Raw genomic sequence first — 20522 nt, 5'->3', positions numbered from 1 at the left:
AAGCTTTCATTTGACACCTCATTTGTCATTTTACCTGGTATAATGACGGAGGAGTTGAGTTCACGTACAGACAGACAGACGGACGAACGCACGGACAGACGGACGTGGATAATTCAACATTTTTACTTTTTTTCAAAAATTGGTGAAAACAATATTAAGGTGATACAGTAGCGATCAGCAGGTAGCCAAAATGCGTTCCAAGATTGCGGCTGTAATTTTGAATATTTTTTCGAGATATTTGGCACACATATTTGTAATATAATAAAGAATGGCGGTACAGAGCCCAATTTGAAAAATATATTAATATGTGGAAATTACTCTGTAATTAAATAAAATATTAAAAAAACGAGCCTGTACCGCCATTAAGAAGAACAAAAAAATACGCTTTCTTCATATAAACTTTTTTATGCGATGCCTAGATTTTGTGTCATTTTGGAACTACTAATGAAATAAAAAAAATAAAAATAAAAAAATTTTAGTAGTTCCAAAATGACACAAAATCTAGGCATCGGATAAGAAAGTTTATTTGAAGAAAGTGTATTTTTTTGTTGTTCTTAATGGCGGTACAGGCTCGTTTTTTTAATATTGTATTTAATTACAGAGTAATTTCCACATATTATTATATTTTTCAAATTGGGCTCTGTACTGCCATTCTTTATTATATTACGAATAGGTGTGCCAAATATCTCGAAAACATATTCAAAATTACAGCCGCAATCTTGGAACGCGTTTTCGCTACCTGTTGATCGCTACTGTTTCCTCTTAATTCGTACTCGATTTAATTCGTAAGTATATCTTTTCTTTTAATTTTTGGAGAAAACGTCATCCTTTAATTTGTTATTTTTTATGTATTTAATATACAAGAATATATTGATTTATAGCATGTATCAATATTTTCATTCGATTTATCATGTGATACAATATATCGATGTATAATTATTTTTTTTGCCATCCCTATGGTGATTTGGGAATTTCCCGCATGTAAAAGTCCTTATATGTTTGCTAAATTACTTTCGACTCGGCTAAATTGGTTTAGACTAAGCCGTACTAGTTTATTAGTATGATAAAATTGATCCAAATAATGGCATAACCCAAACATCCAAAGTGAAAGTTATCCTCCAACACCAAATTGTTCTGTATAGTCCACATAATGTTGAGAAAAAAGTCACACCATTTTGAGCGTCGGGTTTGGAGGGGAGAGGGGGAAGAAATCGGAAAATTCGTATTTTTTTAGGTTTTTCGTCAATATTTCTAAAACTATGCGGTTTAGCATGAACAACCCTCTTTACAAAAATGTTCTACGTTAAATTTGACATAAAAAAAGGTTGTATGCATAATGCATAATCCTTCTAAAATAAACGGTTTTAAAGTTACGGAGGTAGTATAGTATAATTGGTCCAAAAAAGTCCTAACCCAAACATCCAAAGTAAAAGTTTTCCTTCAACACCAAATTGTTCTATATGGTCCACATATTGTTCAGTAAAAAGTTACACCATTTTGAGCGTCCAGTTTGGGGGGGGGTGGAGATGGGGGAGAAATCGCTAAATTAGTGGTTTTTTTAAGTTTTTCGTCAATATTTCTAAAACTATGCTTAAGCGTAAACAACGTTCTACACAAAAATGTTCTACATAAAATTTAAAACAAAAAATGTTCTATACATAATTGCTATAAAATCAACGGTTTCAGAGTTACGGAGGGTGAACAGTGGAGGTTTTCGATACATTTTATATTATTTGGGCAATTAATGATGATTTTGGGTGGGGAGGTTGACGTATCTTCAAGGGCTTATCACTAACATACCATGGACCACTGAAATAGTAAATTTTATTTACAACACCCAATCTTGTTAAAGAAAATTTCTATAAATTGCCCAAAGAATATAAAAAGTATCGAAAACCACTCCACTTTTCACCCTTCGTTAGTCTGAAACCTTTGATTTTATAACAATTATGTATAGGATCTTTTTTGTTTCAAATTCCATGTAGAACATTTTTGTATAGAATATTGATTACGCTGAAGTATAGTTTTGAAAATATTGACGAAAAATTTAAAAAAACTACTAATTTACCGACTTTTCTCCCATCTCCCCCCCAAACCGAACGCTCAAAATGGTGTAACTTTTTACTGAACAATATGTGGACCATAAAGAACAATTTAGTGTTGAAGGAAAACTTTTACTTTGGATGTCTGGGTTAGGCCTTTTTTTTGGACCAATTTTACTATACTACCTCCGTAACTTTGGAACCGTTCATTTTAGAAGGATTATGCATAGGGCCTTTTTATTTCAAATTTAATGTAGAACATTTTTATATAGAAGGTTGTTCATGCTAAATCGCATAGTTTTAGAAATATTGACGAAAAACCTAGAAAACTACGATTTTACCAATTTTACCGAAAACCCGACGCTCACAATGGTGTGACTTTTTTCTGAACATTATGTGGACCATATAGAACAATTTGGTGTTGGAGGATAACTTTCACTTTGGATGTCTGGGTTTTTTGTCTAGTTATACCATACTATATCCTGAAGTGTGAGACTTTATTATATCAGGATAAACTAGTTTGGCCTAGGCCAAACTAGTCAAACTAGGTCAAACTAGTTTGGCCTGAAGTGTATGTATTTATATCAGGATAAACTAGTATGGCCTAGGACAAACTAGTTTGGCCTAGACTATACAAGTTTATCCTAACGCGCTTAGGATAAACTAGTTTGGCCTAGGCCAAACTAGTTTGTCCTGAAATCGGGTTTGGCCGGTAACATATATATCGCACCTTCGCTCAACAAGTGTCATAAGTCAAGAAAGCAAAGTATTGAGAAAACGACGTTTAAAATTAGTTCTGGAAATTTTCCGAGTTTAATTCAAAAACTGTTCAAATTAGTATAACTATTTTAGTCAGTTACAAATTACCTATTATCTGGTAAACAGAGTTATACTTTTTAACCTTTTCGCGGCGGGAAACGACTGTAGTCGCTAAAACTTTCGGTGCCCGGTAGACGGGAAACGACTGAAGTCGTTTCAAAGAGGACTTGATTCATACAGTAAATGATTCATTGGCGATTAGAATTACTTTCTATGGTATTTGCGATGGTATTTAGGTCCTCTAATTATATGGCCTAAGTATTCTGTTTTTCTCCTCTTTACGATGTTTATGAGCAGACGTTCTGAATTCAATATTTAAAGAATATCTTTAAGACAATAAGAAACGAAACACGTTCAGTCGTAAGAAGCATAAAAAATTATCACTGGGAACATTTTTCGAAAGAAATGGAACATGCTGTTTATGGTCTCCAAAACCATAGGGGCTTTATAAGAGGAAAAAGGGAAAATATGGGGCTTTATAAGAAGCCAAAGAACGGAGGTAACGGAACTAATAGAACCAAAACACATAGAAAATGATACATGGATTGACTATCTAAAAATGCTCTATGCAGAGGAAGAGCAAATGATGCTAGAACCGGAAACACCAGAAGTTACCACAATTAATGAAGATGTTAATATAAGTACACAGGAAGTTCGAAAAACATTAAAAACGGAAGAACAGAAAAGCTGCATGTAAGGATGAAATACCAAACAAATATCTGAAATATTGTGGAGCAGCAATGACAGAACAATTAACAACATTAATTAACAAAATCATAAAACACAATAAAATACCGGAAGAATTGAGAACGAGTGAACTAATTCTACTATTAAATAAAACAATATGAAAAAAAAAATTTATGGAACGCTTTTATTTAGTTATGAGTGACTAAAAGTTACAAAATTAAAAAATCAACTAAAAAGCAAAAAACAAAAAAAATCAAACTCGACGGATTATTCGAAAAAAACGTTCGTTAAAAAAATGAAAAAATCTAACACATTCGTTAAAAAAAAGCGTGGGACGAAAACCGTTTATTCGACGAAGACGCGCCCCACGCTTTTCTTTAACTAATATGTTAGATTTTTTCATTTTTTTAACGAACGTTTTTTTTCAAATAATCCGTCGAGTTTGATTTTTTTTATCTTTTGCTTTTTAGTTGATTTTTTTATATTGTAACTTTTAGTCACTCATAACTAAATAAAAGCGTTTCCTAAAAAATTTTTTTCATATTGTTTTATTTTTTACTTTTTAGTCTTACACTTTTCAAACATTAAAATATAGCGTCATGTTTAAAAAAAAAAGGATTTAGGAATATGACAAATACCTTTTTTGCATTTATTTTAACTTTTAATACATACATTGTACATTTTCTGTAATTTTTTAATTTTTAATGTTCAATTGTTTTTAACGTTTAATTCTTTTCTGTTAATTTCTCGCAATGCAGTTCTTCGATGCGCAAGACGTCTAAAGGTACGTATCCATACAAGGGTAAACCTCGCTCGGTGTAGTAGCTCCACATAGTGGATACGTCGGTGATCGCCGCTTGGCGCGTACACTCTTCGTTTCAACCGGTTTGCGGTTTATATGTAAGGGAGTGCACGCTGTATCCATTTGAGCAGATACACCGAGCGGGGTTCACCCTTGTATGGATACGTACCTTAATGATCGCACTCGACTCAATGAAACGTAAGCTTTGCAGGCTAAATGCAGGCTTTTAAGCCTGTCCTTACGCAAACACTTTCGAGCCCAAGTCCACGACAGCGCAGAGTAGTCAACAGTCGAACCTTGCGTTTTATGGACAGTCGAAGCCCACGACAATAATATTAAGGGCAGCATTCGTCCCTCTGCGGTGCCATAACTTTTTTTCGCTGAAAACTGGATAGAAATCGGACAGAAAATCGATAAATTTGAAACTTAATTGTTTATACATATATGAAGCATAACGTAAACAAATAACGTAAAAAGTGACATTATGTATAGTTCATATAATTAGCTAAAATCTGTAAAAGTTTCAAGCATCTACATTGTAAAAAACAAGAAAATTTAAGCATTTTCCATTAAAATCGTTTTTTTTTTATTTAAAAAATTCATAAACATAAAAAAAAATTTATCGACTATTCGTGTATTGTTCCCGCGAATCCATATATCTGCAAAATTTCATTCATTTCAATTGAAGAAAAGGCAGTCAAATTAACGTCTAAAGATTTGATGCAAACGATTGAACTAAATAAAAGCGTTTAAAAAAGGAGATAAAAGCAGCCAGAAAACTACAGAGGTATCAACTTGTTAAATTCTACCCTAACACTTACAACTAAAATTTTACAAGACCCAATGAACCAGAGGATAAGAGTTTAGCAGATGAACAACAGGACTTTCGTACTGGAAGATCGTGTACAGATGCCCATATTCGTCATAAAGCAAATTACTGAGAATTCACTAGAGTATAATAGACCACCATTTCTATGTCTGATTTGAACTTGAAAAAAGCATTTGACGACTTAGGCCCGGTCTTTTCACCTCCGAATAACTATTTATTGGGAAGTTTATACGGCAGATTACATGTAAATCTGTCAAATAAACCTCCGGATAACTTTTGTTCGGAGGTGAAAAGACCGGGCCTTAGACTCAAAGATGTAATCCATCTTATGTACAATAGAGAAGTCCCCCTAGATATCATAAAAACTATTGAAAACATCTACCAAAACAAAAAAATGGAAATCAGAATAGATGGGCAACTTAAAGCATGAGAGCTGTTGGACATTTTTGAGTAGGGATTTTACGCAATCTGAAATTTTTTCAGGTAGCTCTTCCATGATAGCCTAATACAAAAGGGTCAGTCTGGCTGGAGGGTAGCGGTCATTTTCCACATAAATCCCCCCCAAAGTTAAAAAAAGAGTTAAAACTGTTATTACAAAAAATAGCTTTGAGGTGACTTTAAGGTAAATTTATATATTCAAATATGTATAAAGAAAATAAACAGCCAGGATCCCGATTTTTGACCCCTCGCTTCGTTATCGATAATTCACTATCTGTATCTGTAGAGTGTACAGATAGCGAATGATCGATAACGAAGCTAAGGGTCAAAAATCGAGGTCCAGGCTTTTCTAGAGTGATTTTAAGTAGAGTCTTTTTACTACAAAAGCACGCTTACGTAGGTCAAGATTTCTGATGTCACTGCCAAGACATTAGAATGTGACTTTTCATCATGACCACGTTTATGATATACTTGTCAGAGATATTCTTCTTTGTTTTTGTTTACCATACAAATAATATCTATAATTATTTGTTCTAATAATTAATGATGTCAATTGGTTTTCATTACTTGCCGAAATATATTCATTAAAAATATTATCATAGTGTAAGTATAATCATTAAAATAGATCATTTAATATTTTAGAACTAAGTACTGCAAACGCTAAAATTCAAAATGGTAGGAGAGCCCAAGCGGGGATTTTTGCAGTTACTCGAGTGCGTCAGATTATCATATCGGGAGAAACCTGGTACCCTGCAGATGTACCTGTACCATATATTGGCTCTTAAGACAGGGAAGTTCGTTAAGGGGGGCTCGAAAAAAAATCTATCCTTAAAAATACTCGAAATTGTCAGATTAAGATAAGGTAAGTTAAGTACATACATGCAAAAGAGTGTATATTTCAAAGATCAAACGATTTGAGCGCGCCGTAAGGAAATAGGTGAGTCAAAAAGTTTCACAAAAAAAGCGAATTTTTCGCGAAATAAACGTAAGATTGAAAAACTAAAAAATACGTCTTCAATATTTTTGAAAAATCTATCGAATAGTACTATACATGATCCCCCATGGAGAGAGGTGAGGGGTAAATTTAAAATTTCAAATATAAACCTCGCAATATATTTCACAAAATGAACATCAGATCGAGAAACTGCAAAATACACTTTTAAAATGTTTTTGAAAAATCTATCGAATGGTGATAAACATGACCCCCCAATGAGGTGGGGTGGGGAGTTACTTTAAAATCTTAAATGGGACCCCCCAAATTTTTATTGCAGATTTTGATTCTTTACGTAAAAATAAGCAGCATTTATTCGAAACATTTTTTCGAATTATGGAGAAATGGCGTTATAATCGGAAAAAACGATTGTTGGAAATGGAAAATTAATTTAAAAAATGGGAAGTCCCCACTAAAATAGAAAAGTTTCCTTTACTGTTTTTGGTTTTAGGACCTAATAATCACAACCCAATAGGTCCCCATAACGCTCGAGTGACTACAAATTTAGCATATTCTGCTCTTTTTGTAGTAAAGACTATATGCAAGATGCTTGCATAAGCGCTGCAGGATTATTTTCAGGGGTGCATCTGAACTTCAGAGGATTGCATTTGAATCTATACATGCTATTAACCAGTATAAAATATACATATATGGCTATGTACATTCTTTCCGGACAGGAATGTGCAATTGCTATTTTGACTGGGTATTTTTTAATAATAAAAATGAATATTCTAAAAAGACAGGTTTTTTTGGTGAGATTTTCTACCAGCCAGGTAATCAAAAAAATTACCCGTGCATTTGGATAAAGAACGCTATAGGTAAGCTGCAGTATGAGAAAGAACGTATATCGATAGCTGCTTGCGTTAGGGATAGGAAAACCTACCGGTTATAACCTAAAATCGGTTTTTTTACTCCGGAATAATCGGTTTTTTTCGGTTGTTTTCTTGTCCCGGTTATAACTGTTTTTTTATTTTTAACGTAATAACCGGTGAAAAACCGGATAATTTACTTCTGGAAAAATAATCAGTTCAGAGAAAAAATGAGGAAGTTTTTTTTTACATATTAATGGGTCCATATACAGGGTGAGGCAGATAAAAGTCCTATTAGAAATATCTCGAGAACTAAAAGAAACAGAATCATGAAAATTGGAATGAAGGGGTTTTGAAGAGTGGTCTCTTTAATGAAAATATTTTCATCGATTTGCTACTTCCGGTTATACCGGAAGTGGCTTATAACTTCGATTTTTTTAATAGAACATCCTGTATATTCTTACATTTTTGGATTCTCCTGGATGTCTTCTTTCTTAAAATATAATGTATATTAATAATGTAATATTTGTAATGTTATACAGGGTAGTTTAAGAGTTAATTACGTTTCTTTTCTTAATTTCCTAGCAACATTCACACCCTGTAGAATTGTAGTAGTTTGACATCAAAAACTCTATTTATGTTCAAATGATTTTTAATATAGTCTACTATTGTTAAAAATTGTTAGTATAGATAATGTTGAATTGTACTATACAGGGTTGGTCGAAACTCGGAAAGAGTATTTTCTGAGTTTTCTTAAATAGAACACCCTATATTTTATTATTGTAATGAAATGATATTTTATGCTACTTTTTTATTTCTTAAGCATTCCCTATACCTAACAGCTTTAATTTGTGAGTTATTGGTGATTCAAACCAAACACTAATTTTAACAAAAAATGCGTGAAATTTTATTAGGTTGGCCGTGAAAATATTCAATCACAAATAATTTTTCGGAAATAAATACATATTAATCTAGACTGATCTTTAAAATTGCCAATAGTGGTTGAGCTATCAAAATACCTACGTAGTTAACATTCTTGGCGCGATTAACAATTAAGCACAAATGAAAGCATTTAGGTATAGGGAATGCTTAAGAAATAAAAAAGTACCATAAAATGTCTTTTCATTGCAATACTAAAATACAGGGTGTTCCATTTAACCCGGGAGTAGTCGCGCTCACTTCTGTAACGTCGATAGTCGCGTGTGAGATTCTATCTCAAAATACGAATTTAAAACAAATTTTTATTTTGTACTATTTTTATCTACTTTTTATATTGAAAATATATATTTCCAACAATTTTATTAAAAAAACCTGTGTTAACGGCCACCTGCCAACGTCGGCCACCTGTCCTAACGGCCAGTTTAAAAATTTCCCAAACCAATTATATGTAGACTATAAAAACTGGCAATACCGTCCACCTTTCTATATCGGCCAATAGTTCTTTCATTTTGAGTGGCAGTTACTGACAAATTTTACTGTACAGTAAAACATGTGTTAACGACCACCTGCCAACATCGGCCACCTGTCCTAACGGCCAGTTTAAAAATTTCCCAAACCAATTATATGTAGACTACAAAAACTGGCAATAGCGGCCACCTTTCTATATCGGCCAATAGTTCTTTCATTTTTAGTGGCCGTTACTGACAGGTTTTACTGTATTACGAAAAAGGATGAAATGTGAGATTCTATCTAACGGCGCGACTACTCGCGGGTTAAAGCTAATTGGCTCTCCCCAAAGCCATAAATTCCACAAAAAGAAGAAGAAGAAAAAAAAAAATTCCTACGCATTACTACACCCTTCCTCGAGGCACTTACGAAATTTTTTCAAAATTGCAAGATTTTTCGTCAAGTTATCGCGAAAAAGGATAAAAATTGAGATTCTATCTCACCGCGCGACTACTCGCGGGTTAAGAAAATTCAGAAAATCTTCATTCCGGGTTTCGACCAACCCTGTATACTAAAATTTAACATTTAGCTATACTAATAATTTTTGATAATAGTAAACTATATTAAAAATCATTTTAACATAAATAGAGGTTTTGATATTCAACTACTACAATTCTACGGGTGTGAAAGTTGCTACGAAATTAATAAAAAAACGTAATCAGCTTTTAAACTACCCTGTATAACATTACAAAACCGCATATTTGAAGAAAGAAGACATCGAGTAGAATCTAAAAATGTAAAAATATACAGGGTGTCCCATTAAAAAAAACGAAATTTTAAGCAATTTCCGGTATAACCGGAAGTTGCTTAAAATTTGGAATTGATGAAAATATTTTCATTAAATAGATCACCCTTCAAAACCCCTTCATTCCAATTTTCATGATTCTGTTGCCTTTAGTTCTCTAAATATTTCTAATAGGCCAGTTATCTGCCTCACCCTATATATTAATCCACCCTTATATATTAACGCACAAATCTCTATAAGTTTATATAAAAGCATCTACATATAAGCTAGACAGCTAGTACATATCTGTGTCACCAGTGAAAAGTGTGTTAAGTGCAAATTTGTGAATTTTGAGCTAAGGGAATCACCAGAAAGCTAATTTTTTTCTCTATATTTGTGTCTAATGGGCTAAGTAATGCAACTTGTACCTGTGAAAAGCGAGTCAAGTTTTCTTATCCCACTTTCCAAAAAAATGTTCTGTCACTTAAATATTTGTGTAATGTGAGCTATGTACATATTTTTGTACTTAGCACATTTTTCACAGGCGATTAATCCATATTTCGGGTTATTCATTTACTTTTAACTCTTTTGTCACTAAATCCCATTGCGTATTTTTCCACTAAATTCGATACGGTGACGACAGCGACGGTTAAGTTCTTATTCTTAATCTCTTGTCGGCAGCGTTACGGTCAACTTGTCTAAATGGACGAAATTTATTATGCAAATGGCAAAGGCCACAGAAATTAGTTCATCTAATGATTCAAATTATGATTCTTCTGGTAAGTTTATTTGAAATATTACCTAAATAAATTGTAAAACTTGGAAATTTAAATTTGGATAAATGTCTGTACTGTACCTACTGTATTTTTTAGAATTTCTGAGGAATACAGAAAAATTTTCGAATCCGATGATTCAGATCAAGATCCAAGTTACGTATTACCTAATTAACTATTTAGATGGGAAATAAGGCACAATTAAATTGAAAAAAATAATTTTTTATTATTACCCGACAAATCGGGCGTCGTTGTCAAAATACAAAATACTACTAAATTAAACAAAAATGTTGTTGCTTGGAAAAAAATTCTTCAGAACAACATACCTATGTATGTATGTAGTAATATTTTATTCGTTTTTGTAAAAACATATTTTGTAGTAATTTAGTATGTATTCATTTTATGTTGTGTTCTTAATTTCATATTATTTTTGCCTATGTATTTTGTTCTAATAAAAATATTTATGAAAAAGGTATAATTTATTGTTTACAAATAATTTTTTTAAGCTCTAACGGGGCAAATTAGCAAAACATTGCCAACATTTTGAGGTATTGTTAAAACACTTAACACATTGTACAATAATGGAATTAGCGTAAAATGCACTAAGTACAGACAATTTAAAAAAAAATTGTTAAAATAGAGGTTATAATTATTAATAAACAAAACAAAAACATTTCCATATTAAAGAAAAAAGTATTGCCCAAATTTTGACGCTTTAAAACTGACATTTCATCAATTAGTCCATGTGGTGAGACCGCTCCCGTCTGAAAAAAATTTCTGATTCGGTTTCTTTGTGGATTCCTATTCAAAAATGTCCCCTTTAAACAAATCTGAAGGGTGCCGGGCGGAATTTTTGGGCAGAAATTGTTTAAACAATTTTTTTAAACAAATACAAAAGATCATGTTTTTTCTCTGGAACATATATTTTTAGATTTTTTGGGTCAATCTAAACAAGAAAGGTATCTTGTAATTTTTCTTAGAAATTTATAGTTTTGGAGTTATAGGCGATTTAAAATCTGAAAAATGCGAAAATACGCATTTTCGAGGCTTAAAAACTCATATTTAAATGAGTATTTTTGAGGTTGCCAGATACTTAGATTGAAGACTGAACATTCAGCTTCAAGATTCTGAAGAGTGATCGGGTCTAACTTTAATTTATACCGTTGTTTTTAACTGTTAAATATGCGTGTTTACCAGATTTCTTTGCCGGTGCGGTGCGCTCCATTTCAAAAATCTCCTATTTTCCTCCGAAAAATATTTTTTCTAGATTCTTTGGGAAATTCCAAATAAAATAAGTTTCTTGACATTTTTCTCAAAAGTGAATAGTTTTTAAGTTATAAGCGATTTAAAATCCGAAAAATGACAAAAAAACGCATTTTCGGATTTTAAATCGCTTATAACTTTAAAACTATTAACTTTTGAGAAAAATGTCAAGAAATTTATTTTATTTATAATATCCCAAAGAATCTAGAAAAAATATCTGTCGGAGGAAAGTAGGAGATTTTTGAAACGGAGCGCGCCGCACCGGCAAAAAATCGGATAAACACGCATATTTAACAATTAAAAAACAGCGGTATAAATTAAAGATAGACGCGATCACTCTTCAGAATCTGGAAGCTGAATATTTAGTCTTCAATTTAACTGTCTGGCAACCTCAAAAATACTAATTAGAATATGAGTTTTTCAGATTTAAAATCGCCTATAACTCGAAAACTATCAATTTTTGAGAAAATTTACAAGATACCTTTCTTGTTCAGAATGACCGACAAAACTTAAAAATATATAGTCCTGTCGCCAGGGGGGGTACAACGGCCTCGTTAATTCAGATGGACTTACTCAAGTTTTTTTTATGTATTTTGACCCGTAGAACACGAATTTTTTGGGTAACAGTTGATCCGGATGTCGATAAGATTGTTATAGACCAAGAACTTGAGGAATCAAATAACAGCGATTTTTGGCAAAACAAAACAATATTTTGTATTTTTTGGGCCATTTTAAGTAAAAAATATTTCTACAAGTTTTTTCGTAGGATGCACAGTTTTCGAGATAAACGCGGTTGAACTTTAAAAAAATCGAAAAATTGCAATTTCTGAACCCGAATAACTTTTGATTAAAAAATAAAATAGCAAGTCTGCTTACCGCATTTGAAAGTTTAAGTCAAATTATATCGGTTTTGATTATTTGCATTGGTAAAAATTTATTTTTTTATTGTTTAACAAAGCTATAAACACGTAGGGTTTCCCGTGCTTTTACATGCGTTTTACCGCATGTAACGTAGAAATAGTCTTGATTGCACTAGTACCTATTCTACCTACTCGTTCGATTTTAAATGAGAAATCATAGAAACATCACTCACGCACTAGTTGTTTGTAGCTTTGTTTAACAATAACACAATAAATTTTTAGCAATGCAAATAATCAAAACCGACATAATTTGACTTGAACTTTCAAAGGCGCTAAGCAGAATTGCTATTTTATTTTTTAATCAAAAGTTATTCGGGTTTAAAAATTGCAGTTTTTCGATTTTTTGAAAGTTCAACCGCGTTTATCTCGAAAACTGTGCATCCTACTAAAAAACTTGTAGAAATATTTTTTGCTTAAAATGACCCAAAAAATACAAAATATTGTTTTGTTTTGCCAAAAATCGCTGTTATTTGATTCCTCAAGTTCTTGGTCTATAACAATCTTATCGACATCCGGATCAACTGTTACCCAAAAAATTCGTGTTCTACGGGTCAAAATACATAAAAAAAACTTGGGTAAGTCCATCTGAATTAACGAGGCCGTTGTACCCCCCCTGGCGACAGGACTAATATGCTCCGGAGCAAAAAAACGTGATCTTTTGTATTTGTTTAAAAAAATTGTTTAAACAATTTCTGCCCAAAAATTCCGCTCGGCACCCTCCAGATTTGTTTAAAGGGGACATTTTTGAACAGGAATCCACAAAGAAACCGAATCAGGAATTTTTCCAGACGGGAGCGGTCTCACCACATGGACTAAATATCTAGATTCTGGAAGAATTGTGAATCATTCAATTACGTTTTCTCGAAAATGCGATTTTGGCACATAATACCCTTTTCACAAGTGACACAGATATATATTTATTATTCTTCAAACCTAGTATTGGCTGGAAGATAAACATGGATTAGGTCGATAGTATAGATCGACTCTCTTTTTATAAGTGTGCCAAAATTGTGGAATATTGTAAATGTAAATATAGAGCACAAAGCTCATGATAATTAAAAAGAAAAGATAACAGAAGGTCAAATCTACATCAACCAAACCACAGTAGTAAGGGTGATAAACTGCAACTATGACAGTACCATAACGAATGAAGAATGGACAAACAACCAGGATATAAGAGCTCTCATCGAAAAAGGTAGATCCACCTTCAAGCGGATGAGGGCCTTCTTCAAGAGCCACAACCTCGCTCTCGATATAAAAGAATGAGACCATGTTACGTCTTTTCTGTCCTTTTTACGATGTTGAATCGTTGATCTTGAACGAAGATATGTGCAAAATATTGAAAGCATTTGAGATGTTGCTTGATCGCAAAATATTTAAGATCTCGTGGACTGACGAGTCGTAAAGGAGGAGGTCCTAAGAAAAATGAAGAATAACCGAGATCACAACCAAATCTCGAAAGCTACAATAGTTCAGACACATTATGAGAAATGAATCCAGATATCAGGGCCCCCGTAACCGAGCGTGCAACGCGTGCGACGCACACGGGGTCAACCCCAAAAGGGCGCCAAACCAAAGGTTTGGTAAATAAGAAATATTTATTTTACATGAGATTATTTTTTAATGCAATCTTAATTTTGATTTTTTATGGACTCAGAGAAATCTCACAAATCAATATTGAAAAAATAATTAAAATCTTATTTTATATTTGGTGTTAATAAACAATAATTACTACTATTATTATATTTTTAAAAGCAATATAGGTAATATCCGAATATCTGTTTTTCAATATTAATGTTAAAGTAAAAAATAATATTTAGGGTATGGTGCATAGTTAAAAATATTATTCAATAATTATGGACCGTACCCCAGATTCAAGTTTTATTAAGCAAATAAGCCTAATTTTGCGTTAAGTTTTTTAGCTTCTCGAATAATATTTGACACTACAGGGGAAGGGTTAATTAATTTTGTAGTTGAACTATTACAAAAGTTAAATATAAAAGACATGAGAGGTCAACGGTATGATAACGGTGCCAATATGCGTGTATGATAAGGTTAGGATAATCCTCGAGCTTTTTTGTTCCAGGCGCTGCAAATAGCTTAAATTTAGTAATGAATGATGCTGCTAAAATGTCAAATAAAATAGTAAACTTGGTTAATATTGTACAAGAATTTTACGTATTTTTCTCTTCCTCTACAAAAAGATGGGATATTATAAAACTACATGTTCCTGTATGTATAAAGCCATATAAATTTCATATAATTAAAATTTGTGAGAATCTTACAAATATAGCGGAATATTATACCTTTAACATAGAAATTAGACAGTATTAGAATAATTGATCAAGTCCTAAGTTTGTTAAATAGTAGATTTGGTATGATGTTTGGTTATGATAATTTTTTTGGTTTTTTAGTGATATTATTACATTAAGTGATGATGATATTTAAAAAAAAACTGTCTTGCTCTTTAACAAAAGCTAACTGATCCAGTAAAAACAGTACTTACTACTAATAATCAACTCTTAATAATCAATATTTGAAAATATCTAACTGTTTTTCGTTAATTATCCTCCTCACTTCAAAATTAAAGTTATTAAAAATTACTTCAGTTCTACTGTGGTAGAGGAAAGATTATCTGGTTTGGCAATATTACCTATATAGCAAGAGCTCGTCAATCGAATTGACTTTTGCTGAAAATCTAGAAAAACACCCATTTAATTCAATTTAGATTTAAGCTATCGCTTTCTAGATTTATGAGCGTAGGCGCAAAATTCCGGACCATTTTTTTAAATGTACTCATTTTTTTCGAATCCTGAGACAACTAATTAATATTTTTGAAAAATTTAAACGCCGAATGAAATATTACATTATTACCAAGGGCCGAAAGTCCATTAGAATAAACAAAAAGTTTTTTTTGAATGAGATATTTAAAATTATAAATCATACTAAATTTTCTATTTTTTTCACCCCTGTAACTTATTAAAATAACCATTATTGAAGTTTTCAGGAAATTTCGGCCCTCGGTAATAATGTAATCTTTCATTCTGCGTTTAAATTTTTGTAATATACTTAGGTACATACATAATAGTTTTCTCAGGATTCGAAAAAAATGAATACATTTAAAAAGCATTGGCCTGGAATTTTAGGCCTACGCTGTTAACTAATATATTAATACTTTATCTGTTTTTTGCCATTATCGCAACAAATAAGTTACAAGAAAAATAAAATTTGAGTTCATGCAATTTCTGTTGTTTTATGACAAGTAAAAAATAAAAAAATATAGATTTCTTTCATAAGTGGATAGGTATGGTAGATTTAAGGGCGCTAAAATATATGCCGCACGTGGGCGCCGCTCAGCCTTGCGGGGGCTCTGCCAGAGATGCTCTAATAAGGGTCATACTGAACGTTTTATATATTATGATATTGATATATTCTTTTACTAGTATTGATATAGGTAATATTGATACCGATTCGAATGAAGTATCTTAAACTAAAGTGCAATGTAAAAGTAACTTTGTAACCAAATGGTTATTGACTATTGATTAAAAAAACCAAACACTGGTTTTTGGAATAACCGGGTTTTTGATCGGTTATAACCGCCAGGTTAAACCGTAAGTAGAAAAATCCGGTATAACCGAAAACCGGTGTTTTGTAAAAAACCCCCATCCCTAGTTTGCGTCCTCGTTCGCAGCGATTCTCTCGGGAAAAATGACGTGACCTGACGATAACCATGTTTTTGGGACTCAAAATATTGAAATAATTATTATATATTTTAGATTTCTCAGATATCTTTTTATTAATTAAAAAAGGTAATGTGAACTACAAAATCAATTTTGAAAATATGATATAAAAATTTAAATTTATTATTATAAATATAAAGGTGTTGGAAAGAAATGAGATTTTATTGGTTACATTTTTATTTAACGTATTCAAACACAATTAACAACTGAATCGATATGCCGGTTACACACACAACCTTTTTGCTTCGAAGTTGGGACTGTAATGATATAATGTGTCTCGCAGGACCCGTTCGCGCGCTCTAGGCGGTGGCTACTAGGGATGGAAAAAACCTACCGGTTTTAACCTAAAAACGGTTTTTTTACTTCACAATAACCGGTTTTACAGGTTGTTTTTTGTCTCGGTTATAACCGATTTTTTTAAGTAAAAACCGGTTATTAGGTTTTTACGGTGATTAGGATTAGGTTAGGTATTATTTTGGATCACAATCATAATTATTATTCTCAAGTAATTATTCCAAACAAAACCATAATTCAAATTTTATTTTATAAATACCGAAGCAAACTGAAAGTGCAAACTCACATCAGCCAGAAACAATTAAGTTTTATTATAATATTTCGTTGAAAAGGTATTTGTAATCACAATATTTACACAAGAAGTGATCTGGTTGAAGTAGACGCAAACATCATCTATTTTTCACACTTGACTCTTGACATTGAAAGTGGGTGAATGACTTTTTCTGATTACCAAAAATAATATTCTGACTATAAATATCGAATTACCGATTACAAATACGAGTCTCCAAGGATTTCCCTAGGTTTTCAAAACGATACACCCATACAGGAAGTATTAAATAAGTTAAAATGTACCGATTATACAAATATACAAACGTGTTAAAAGAAATACATGATAAATTTTATTTGATGGTAGTAAAGATAAAATATAAATTGCATTATCCAATTTATTTTTAAGTAAAATATTTATGTTGATATTATTTTTTTTAAATCCCATTTGAAAGAGTCTGGGAAATTTTTTATAAGTTGTAATGGTTGGGTTAAATTGTATATTATTGCAATATGTATATATTAATCTTACTCTATATTTAATAATACATAATCAATAAATATATAATAAAATAAAATAATAAATAAATATAATAATTAATAGAATAAAACGGTTTTATTAAAAATTGTGTTTTATTTATATTGATATTTATGTTCTTTCGATAGTACTAATTTTGATCATATTGATATCGAGTATCGACTCGAGTGGAGTATCGCAAACTAAAGTGCATTGTAAATGTAACCTATTGGATTAAAAAAAAAACCAAAAACCGGTTTTTGAAAAAACCGGTTTTTTGGAAGGTTATAACCGCCAGGTTAAACCGTAAGCAAAAAAAACCGGTATAACCGAAAACCGGTGTTTTGTCAAAAACCGCCATCCCTAGTGGCTACATATAAAACAGGTTTGAAATGAATTGGTAGGCTTATATTTGGGTGTAGACATGAAACGAGTATTTGTACAAACAAAAATAAATGTAAAATGGAACAGGCCGCCCGCCTTGAAAGGCCAAAGTCTTTCAAAATAATGTAAATCAATAATTTCTAGAATAAGTAAATTCGTTCAAGAATCTCTATAAACATACACCTTACAATAAACGGTAGCACTATTCACTGCACGGTAGAGGGCAGATAACAGATATTGCTCTCTTGATGATCCCTCCCAGAGTCTTTATGGACACCACCCTGGAAACTCCGTCTGGACCTGGATGCAGCTGGATGCCGTTAGAAAAAATTTAACATTTTATCCTTTTTCGTAATGACTTGATGAAAAATTTTGCAACATAACTTTCCACTCGTAAGTGCCTCGAGGAAAGGAGTAGTAATGCGTAGGTTTATTTTTTTTCTTCTTCTTCTTCGTTGGAATTTATGGCTTTGGTGAGAAAAAATTAGCTTTAATAATTGTTAGAAATAATATTTCTAACATTAAAGGTAAATAAAAATACTATAAAATAAAGTTTTGTTGTAAATTCGCATCTAAATTCGCATTGTTAGACAAAATCTAACCCTCGACCGATTACGTGACAGAATAGAGCGCTACTGTTCCCGGGATAAGAGGTTTTCCTCTTCTGTTTATAAAGCACTTAAAAGCTGATATAAATGAATGAGTAGTTAAATCGAATACGAGTTGCAAATGAACAGCACGAGTTGCGAAAAACACGAATAAGGCTACATATGCCTTTAAAAGTTTGCATCCATGTTCCTTTCTATCTTTGACTAGAAAATAACCCGCATCGTCGACGCCTGTGATATAAAAAGGAAGGGATGGATCAAAGCGATCCTTCGGTAAATCGCCCATAATTGGAGATACATTTTTAGGTGGATTTGCACGATAGCACCTAATACATTTATGGACGATACGCTTGGCCGCATTTTTGCCATGAATAGGCCAAAATTCATTTCGCACAGAAGATAAAAGAAGAAGAGAACCTGCATGACAGAGTTAAACATGCAGCTCTGAAAGAATTAAGTAAGGGAAGTAATGGTTAGGTGGCAACAAAATCGGATATCTCTTTTCAAAAGAGTAAGATGAATTTTTTAATCTACAACCAACACGAAGTATTTGATTTGGGTCAAGAAATGGTTGCAATAAAATGAGTTTGCTTTTTTAGCTTACAGGTCCCTTTTTTGTCAAATTGCGAATTTTTTCAGAAAACAATCATTCTGAACCATCCTTACTAAGTAAAACCTAGCGTTCGAAACCTCCTGACACATGTTCGAAACCAACATACACACTACACATGACACTAATACTCATGTTGTGACTGGCTGAATGATATAAAGTCCATGCCAAAAAAAAAATTAAAAAAAAAAACTTTATTTTTTTGTTAATTGTCATTTTTGACCTGGGGTCATTTCCCCCCCCCCCCCCCTTGGTCATCCGTGTAACAAAGTCGGTCATCGGAAGGTTAAATGCTGTGGAATATCTAAGTTTCCAATGTTAAAGCTATATGCTGGAACTCTATCACAGATCCTATTAACTACTGGACATGAAAGAGATGTAGAAAATGAAGACTGCTTTGATTGAATCTTTGCCGTGAAGTTAGATAGAATATTTGAAACCGCGTGACCTATCCCGACAATAGAGATATTGACCTCTGACCTTGATAGTGCTAGCTTTTCAGCTAATTCTCTCGTTATCAGATTTGATTGAGAGCTACAATCAAGAAGAGTCCTACGATGATGAGCCCTACCGTTTTTATCGAATACCTGAATGACAGCTGTAGACAGAATCGCTTGACCTCCATTCGGGTGAGCCGAAAGAGACACTTAATGTTCAGGTTCATTCTCCAATCGCTGATTAGTGTCGGTGGTTTGAATTGATTTATGCCTATCTAAATGTAATTCGGTATCATGTTTGCCCTTGTACCTTTTACACGATCCATACTTAAACTTGGAGCTAAAATGACCAGAATAAAGGCAATTTGTACACAATTTGGAATCTCTAGCTACTCTAGCATGATTGATTCGTTCTTGAGTTGAACACTCCAAGAAATTAGCGCAATTAAAGATTTTGTGTCCTCGAAGAATGTACAGGCTTTTTCATTGAATGAAAGAAAAGACTGCGGTTGCCTTGAGAATTTGGACTGTTTGTCCGACTTATGTGAAATTTTTGATATATCTAGCTTTTCCAGAAGATCGGCCATGCCTTTCAAGAACGTAACCATGTCCTCAAAACTAGGAAGATCGTCTATAGACTTGTATGATTCCCATTATATCGCAGTGATCTAGCCTATTCCACGAACATACGCCTGTTTTGGATTATTTCGACAACGAATATTTTACTGTGCAAAATAAGAAGAACGAAAGTAAATTGCAAATTACATTGTTGTTTATTGGAATAATTATTAGCGCCATTTACTTTCGTACTTCTTATATTGCACAGTAAAATATTCGTTGTCGAAGTAATCCAAAACAGGAGTATGTTCGTGGAATGGCCCATAGCGTATAATTTGCTGGCTACCATGAATATTTGTAGAGTATCCCATGAATGAACTGGTTGCTGGACGGATTCTAAAGAACGCAAATTTTTTGAAATATTGTTAATTAATTGACATAGATGAGAAGAAGATTCTTTTTGAATAGGCTGCAAAGCAAATAACGCCTTGGTGTGATTGTAAATCAGAAGATGAGTGTTTGTCACTTTTGTTAAAATTTGTCACTTTTGTTAAGCACATTCGT

The 20522-nt window shown here is 32.5% G+C and overlaps 1 protein-coding gene across 4 annotated transcripts in view; it reads right to left on the bottom strand.

The window, feature by feature from the left end:
• Nucleotides 1–20522, bottom strand: part of LOC126881332 (cytochrome P450 4d2-like) — a 190855-nt gene that overhangs the window by 1720 nt on the left and 168613 nt on the right. The gene's annotated exons all lie outside the window — the stretch shown is intronic.

Source organism: Diabrotica virgifera, chromosome 1 (genome assembly GCF_917563875.1).
Source record: "Diabrotica virgifera virgifera chromosome 1, PGI_DIABVI_V3a".
Taxonomy (NCBI): Eukaryota; Metazoa; Arthropoda; class Insecta; order Coleoptera; family Chrysomelidae; genus Diabrotica; species Diabrotica virgifera.
Note: the sequence above shows the minus strand (reverse complement) of the source record. Positions and strands in the feature narration are given on the sequence as shown.